Raw genomic sequence first — 6,830 nt, forward strand, 5'->3', positions numbered from 1 at the left:
TTTTTTATTTAATAAAATTATCCAAAAAAAAAAAGACTCTTAACTATTTTTTTATGCAACAATAAAATTATTAGAATTGGTAATTAAAAAATATTTCTAACATCATCAAAAGCTATTAATTGTCTTAATAATTTATTAATAAAATGAGTCATTTGTTATGTGACGTGGTGTGGCTGCTGTGCAGGAGGCACAACAACCATTGCTATGCGGCCCGTTTCGATGATCCCAATTATTTACTTTTAAGAATATATTGAGTAGAACATACCTGCAAAAAATCAAGTTGATCATATGTAGTTAACCATTTCATTGAATTACATTTCTATATGCAAAAATGAATAGCAAATTTGATTTGAATTATAAAACTAAATACAAATGCGATTCAATGAAAGAGTTAACGATATCCAGTCAATTTGATTTTTTATAAGTATGTACTACTTAATATACTCTAAAAAATGAATAGTTCAAATTATCAAAACGAGTATCGAAACGGGCCCAAATAGCCGCATAGCAATAGCTACTATGCCTCTCGCATAGCAACCGCACCATATCATTTGTTATGTGATTTGAAATTTAAAGAGGCAAGATATAATTTTCAGAATCACAAGAGACAATTCGTATTTTAAACAAAATCTCAGGAAATGTATTTGTAATTTACCTAAGTTACTAATAATAAATTTATGTTGTTCACTTTAAAATTAAGAATTGTAATATTATGACATTTTGTGATTTTTTGGTATGAAATTTTGTGATTTTTATTCTAACATTTTATGATGAATAAAGATATAGGTGAAAAAAGTTATGACACCTTAAGGTTAAGAATTGTAATATTATGACATTTTGTGATTTTTTATTATGAAACTTTGTGATTTTTGTTATAACATTTTATGATGAATAAAGATATGAATTTTGTAGTGAAAAAAATTATGACATTTTATGGTTTATGTCATGAAACACTATGAAATTGTTTGAAGATATTATAATAGGTATACAATACACATCCTTTTGGGGAACACATTATAGTGTCTCCCTTTATTTGACTATTATGTAAGTAGATTACTCATAAAAAAAAAAAAAATTCAAAATAACCCTATAATTATAACTCAAGATTTTATTAGATTTGTTTGTTAAAATAAAATAAAATGAGCGGTATTATTTTTAAAATTATCTTTATCGTCCACTTTTGTCAAGAAAATATTTTCCAAATATGTAGTTATAATTATCGAATAAATGTGATTTTTTTTTTCCCATTAATGATCTATATGTGTAGTTAAACAAAATAAACAATTCAGATGCGCCTATGTTAGGCTATATAAGACCTAGGGATGGCAATGGGGGACAATAGGGTGGATATTAATTCCCATCCTCATTCCCCTATAATAAATTTTCTCCACTCCCCATTCCCCATTCCTCATGGGTATCACCCTCCCCATTTCTTAATGGGTATGGATTTTCCCCCACCCATTTTAATCCCCATTTTTATTTTTTATATTTAATGTTAACAACCACTTTTTTTTTATTTTTTTTTTTATTTTAAGGTTCACAACAAAAACTAAATATACCTTCAATCTTTTTTAATATATTTAATGTTAACAATTTTTTTTTTTTTTTAAGGTTCACAACAAAAACTAATATACCTTCAATCTTTTTTCTTTCTTTTTTAATATATTTAATGTTTACAATTTAATTTTTTTTTTTTTTTTTTTTTTAAGGTTCACAACAAAAACTAAATATACCTTCAATCTTTTTTCTTTCTTTTTTAATATATTTAATGTTAACAATTTTTTATTTTTTATTTTTTTTTAAGGTTTACAACAAAAGTTAAATATAACTTCAATCTTTTTTCTTTATTTTTTAATATATTTAATGTTAACAACCTTCTCTTTTTTTTTTTTTATAAAAGTTTTATCTAAATATACCTTTAATCTTTTTTCTTTCTTTTTTAATATATTTAATGTTAACAACTTATTTTTTTATTTTATTTTTTATTTTTTTTTAAGGTTCACAACAAAAACTAAATATACATTCAATCTTATTTTATTTTATTTGGTTCAACAACAAAATCAAATACACATTAATTAATTAATTAAAAAGTTTGTTTTATAATAATCAAATATATAATTTTGAGACAATCAAATAAATTTTAGTAATTGAAAAACAAAATGTGGAAGAACATGGAAGATTAAAAAAAATTACAACCATCTCTCTCTCACTCTCTCTCTCCCTTACATGTTACAAGAACCTGATTACAATGTTATAAGAGCCTGTTTGAAGAAATAAAATGTGAAAGAACCTGTTTTAAGAAAGTGTTATAAGACCCATATTAAATTGCTTTAGGGCATAAATAAGGAATTGTTTGTTGATCTCTTAGCCACGGATATTTTAGACATTAAACCATCTTTCTCTTAGCAAATTTGAACCATTCATTTTAATTTATCCAAAATCTAATTATACCTTTAACAAATCTGAACCATTCATTTTAAGATATCTATGCCTTACCACACCCAATTCATCCTCCATCTTCTTCCTTTAGTCCCCCACGAAGTTTGTTGTTTGTTACTTTTAAAAAACAAAAAATATTTTTTTCAATTAAATTTTTACTAATTTCACAACACTATCACCATTATTCTCACCTTCACTATCACACTACCATCACCATAGCCACTACCATCATCACTGCCGCCATCACCCCACCACTATGTCACAATCTCTACTTTCACCTTCGTTCCATCACCACCACCACCAAATATAAAAAAATATATTTTTAATTTTTTTTGTAAAAAATATTTTTCATTAAAAAATATTTTCTATCTAAATAAATGAAGCATAACATTGGGAAACAAGCTGATTTCAGTTAAATCTGTTCATAACTAAGAAAAATTCTTTTATTTTAAAAAAAAAATTATTTAGTAAGACTTTGTATCCCCTTTTTGTTTTTCTAGCAAATAAATCTTTGTACCCATCCTTTCTAACCAATCACGACTCATGCTTGTTTTGATTCTCTATAATTTCCTTATTTTTAAATACATTCATATATATATATATATATATATATATATATATATGTTGTATAAATTGTGTGATAACATAAAACAAATAGATTCATACTCGTTAATTGAAATTTCAGATAAGCAAACCATTCTGAAAATTACAATACATAACAAAATAAAATAACATAGAAAAGCAAACCGAAACCTGAACTAGACATTGTCCTTAATTTTTTTAAATAAATTTAAAAAATTCTAGATATGCATAAAATTTGACAAGAATAATATGACAATGTTAATTAATGTGTATTTGATTTTATTGTTGAGCCAAATAAAATAAAATAAGATTGAATGTATATTTAGCTTTGGTTCTGAAACTTTAAAATATATATATATATATATATATATATATATATATTGTGAACCTTAAACCTTAAAAAAAAATTAAAAGAAAAACAAAAGAAAAAAGATTGAATGTATATTTAGTTTTGGTTGTGAATCTTAAAAATTAAAAAAAAATGGTTGTGAACCTTAAAAATAAAAATAAAAATTAGATGTATATTTAGCTTTGGTTGTGGATCTTAAAAAAAAAAAAAAATTGGTTTTGAACCTGAATAAATAAATAAATAAATAAAAGAAAAAAAATTGAATGTATATTTAGTTTTGGTTGTGAATCTTAAAAAAAAAAAAAAAAAAAAAAAAAAAAAAAAAAAAAAAAAAAAAAAACATATGGGGAAATTAGTGGGTACCCATCCCCAACCCATCCCCTATGGATATTTAAAGAATATCACTTACCCTACCCAATGGATAAGAAAAAAAGGGGAAACCCATGTATTTAGGTTGGGTCTCCATGAATACCCACAGGGTAGGTTATCCATTGTCATCCCTAATAAGACCCAACATAACCTCCAATATGCAAAGTCAACTGAAGAGAAGCTTCTTTTTATAGGGTTGCAATGTCAATACAGAACTAACATCCTATTTGATAAATTAGAAAATTAAAATTTGAAAAATAAATACTAAATACTGAAACTAAATGTTAAAAATTTTATTGTGAAAAACTCTTCGATATTTATTGAAATTTAACTGTTGAATTTATTTAAGTTGTTCGATATGTAAATATATAAATATATTTGAAATTTACAAAATTTTAATTTCTCTTTTGTATTGACATTGCAACCTAAATACATGATAATCTTGGCAGTAATAAACAATAAAAATAATCTCTTCAATAATGAATAAGCTCGGGAACACTAATAAGGAGAAATAACAATAATGAATTAATGATAATCTTGGCAGTAATAAACAATAAAAATAATCTCTTCAATGAGGAAAATCATTAACTTAACTAGGTTGCTAATGAAGTTTTCAACTAAACATCAATTGAAGTCGGTTTGGCTATTAAGGTCATAAGTTCCAATTAATTCCAAGCCTCACAAAAAGATTTTAAAGACAGAAAAATATTAAATGATTCATGTATTCAACCTTAACATATGGAATGGTGGTAAGCTCTACAATCTCTGCCCGGACTCCAAATGAAACACGATTTTGGAATTTGGAAACCAAACCTTCCAGATCATGCCAACCAAGCCTCTCACAAAACACAGAAACCATAGAAGCAAACCTTCCAGCATTTTCTTGTAAGGCCTGAACCGCTGTCCGCAAGAATACATCAAGAAATCATAAAGTTTTCTAAAAGGAAGTTTGTGTAATTGCAAGTTATATGCATTTGGGCTAATCTCCCACAACACAAGGTCTATTTACACCATAAAATTTTCTAATTTGGATTTTACTCGGCTGCTGTTATGCCTATTTTGCAAGTGCAAGCTAGTCTAATACAATTACAAACCCGATTTCCATAGCAATTAAAACTGATTACCACAATAATTGTAATGTACTACTTAACGATGAGCCAGAAAATTGGAGCTTTGGGAAGCATCACATAGCTCTGTTAATGGCTTTTACTGCAAAAATTCATCAATCACACAAGCAACTGTATTGCAACCAGTTTTGGTGTAAACATAAATATTTGTGCATAAGAATGGATCTCTTCCCCACATGAGGGTTATATACATCATAATTTTATTAAGTTGAAGGTAATTAGTGATTTTATGACAAATTACCATGATCTTATTTCTTACCTACTGATGAATGATGTTTCATTGTTTCATTGCTTCAACTTCAGCATTCAACTATCCCTCCAACCAGTATCAGATATTGAGAATCAGTCTCAATGAATTAATAAATTTCATACAATACAATACCATCCCAGCTATCAAAAAAATCAGAATTGGCAACACTTCATGAACATGTTATTGGCTAAATTAGATTGTTCAAGAAAAGTAAATTTGTTAATGACTTGTAGAGTACCTTATGAAGAAAAATAAGTACTCAGGAAGTCGCTAAGAAAATGGCAATCCATTCCAAGATATAATGAACTGTTCTAAATTTTAGATTTTTTCTCAATATTGAATACAAAATCACAATCCATTCCAAGATATAATGAACTGTTCTATATTTTAGAATTCAAAATAATAATAATAATAATAATGTAACCAGATATTCTACCTAAATATCTAAGCTACACTGATTGATCAATCCAAACTGATGCTAATTTAGGGTAATAAAAAAACAGAGATTAAAATTCAACATGCTAGGAAAATTCAACATGCTAATTTAGGGAAAAAAAACAAGCGAATCTGAAGCGATGGTGCTCACCTTGGTAGATGATGGTGCTCACTTTCCTCGCTGAACGAATCTGAGATTGAATCACCGAGCTGAAGAAGGTTGAACTTCGAAATCACGTTCAATCGATCAATAGATCTTCAATCGATCGATCTGATCTAGATAAAACCTAGCAAACCTGAATCGAATGATTCCATCAGTAAGTATCATCTTCAATCGAACTTGACTGTGAGAAGATAGAGATAAGACTGATCAACACTTACCATGAAGAAAGACCTGCGAACTCGAACATGAACTAGAGATAGAGATAAGACTGATCTGCGAATCGATGATCTATGAATACTTCAATCGAATAAACGAAGAGGTGAATCGAATACTTGAAGAGAAGGGTTGCAGATTAATCGATTACTAAATGAAGGGGTTTGAATCGAGAGAAACGAAAGGGTTTGAAGCAAGAGAGAGTGAAATCACGGGTGTAGAGGGTTGAGAGAGAGATCTTCTTTGATTTAAGCTTCGATGGATCTGAATCAGGTTTTGTTCAGATCGGGGCTTCGATCTGAATCTTCTTTGATTTAAGCTTCGATGGAGCTTCGATGGAGAGGGATGAGAGAGAGATCTGTGCGCATGTATTAAGGGTTGAGAGATCTGTGCGTATGTAGGCTCTGATACAAAATAAGGTTTTCACAAAAAAGGGGCGCGTGTGGGTCACCACATTCGGAGGCGTTTTTAAACGCCTCCCATCATAAAACGGTGTCGTTTTGTTTAATAGAATATGCGACGTTTATAAAACGCCGTTAAATACTAATAACAGTGACGTTTACAGAAACGTCGTTAACAAAACGCCACCAAATCCCCCTTTTCCTGTAGTGGTACTTCTTTTGTGATAGTGATATAATAATCACATAGTGGTGGTGGCAGTATGATGAAGTGCAAGTGGAGGCAGTAATGACGCTGGTTATCTGTGGCAAGATAGTGATTATGGTATAACAATTGTGTATTTTTTTTTTCTTTCATCGGCAAAGGAAAGTTGATTTTATTGATGAAATTCAACTTACATGAAGATGATGGTAGGTGTGGAAAGCATCATAGCTAGACAAAGCGATCCCAACGTTGGCACCACTATGCAAGCCTAATCATATACTAGCATTCCACAAAGTGATT

General features: G+C 28.5%; 1 long non-coding RNA gene across 1 annotated transcript; it reads right to left on the reverse strand.

Annotated features, from left to right (window-relative positions):
- Positions 1-4,233: 4,233 nt before the first annotated feature.
- On the reverse strand, positions 4,234-6,429 carry LOC145792234 (uncharacterized). Its single transcript, XR_014331622.1, has 3 exons — positions 5,933-6,429; positions 5,703-5,847; positions 4,234-4,639 (listed from the first exon to the last, which is right to left on the reverse strand). It is a non-coding gene; the product is annotated as an uncharacterized LOC145792234 (long non-coding RNA).
- Between the last annotated feature and the right edge of the window lie 401 nt (positions 6,430-6,830).

The sequence above is a fragment of the Camellia sinensis genome, chromosome 6 (genome assembly GCF_055761805.1).
Source record: "Camellia sinensis isolate YWXY chromosome 6, ASM5576180v1, whole genome shotgun sequence".
Taxonomy (NCBI): Eukaryota; Viridiplantae; Streptophyta; class Magnoliopsida; order Ericales; family Theaceae; genus Camellia; species Camellia sinensis.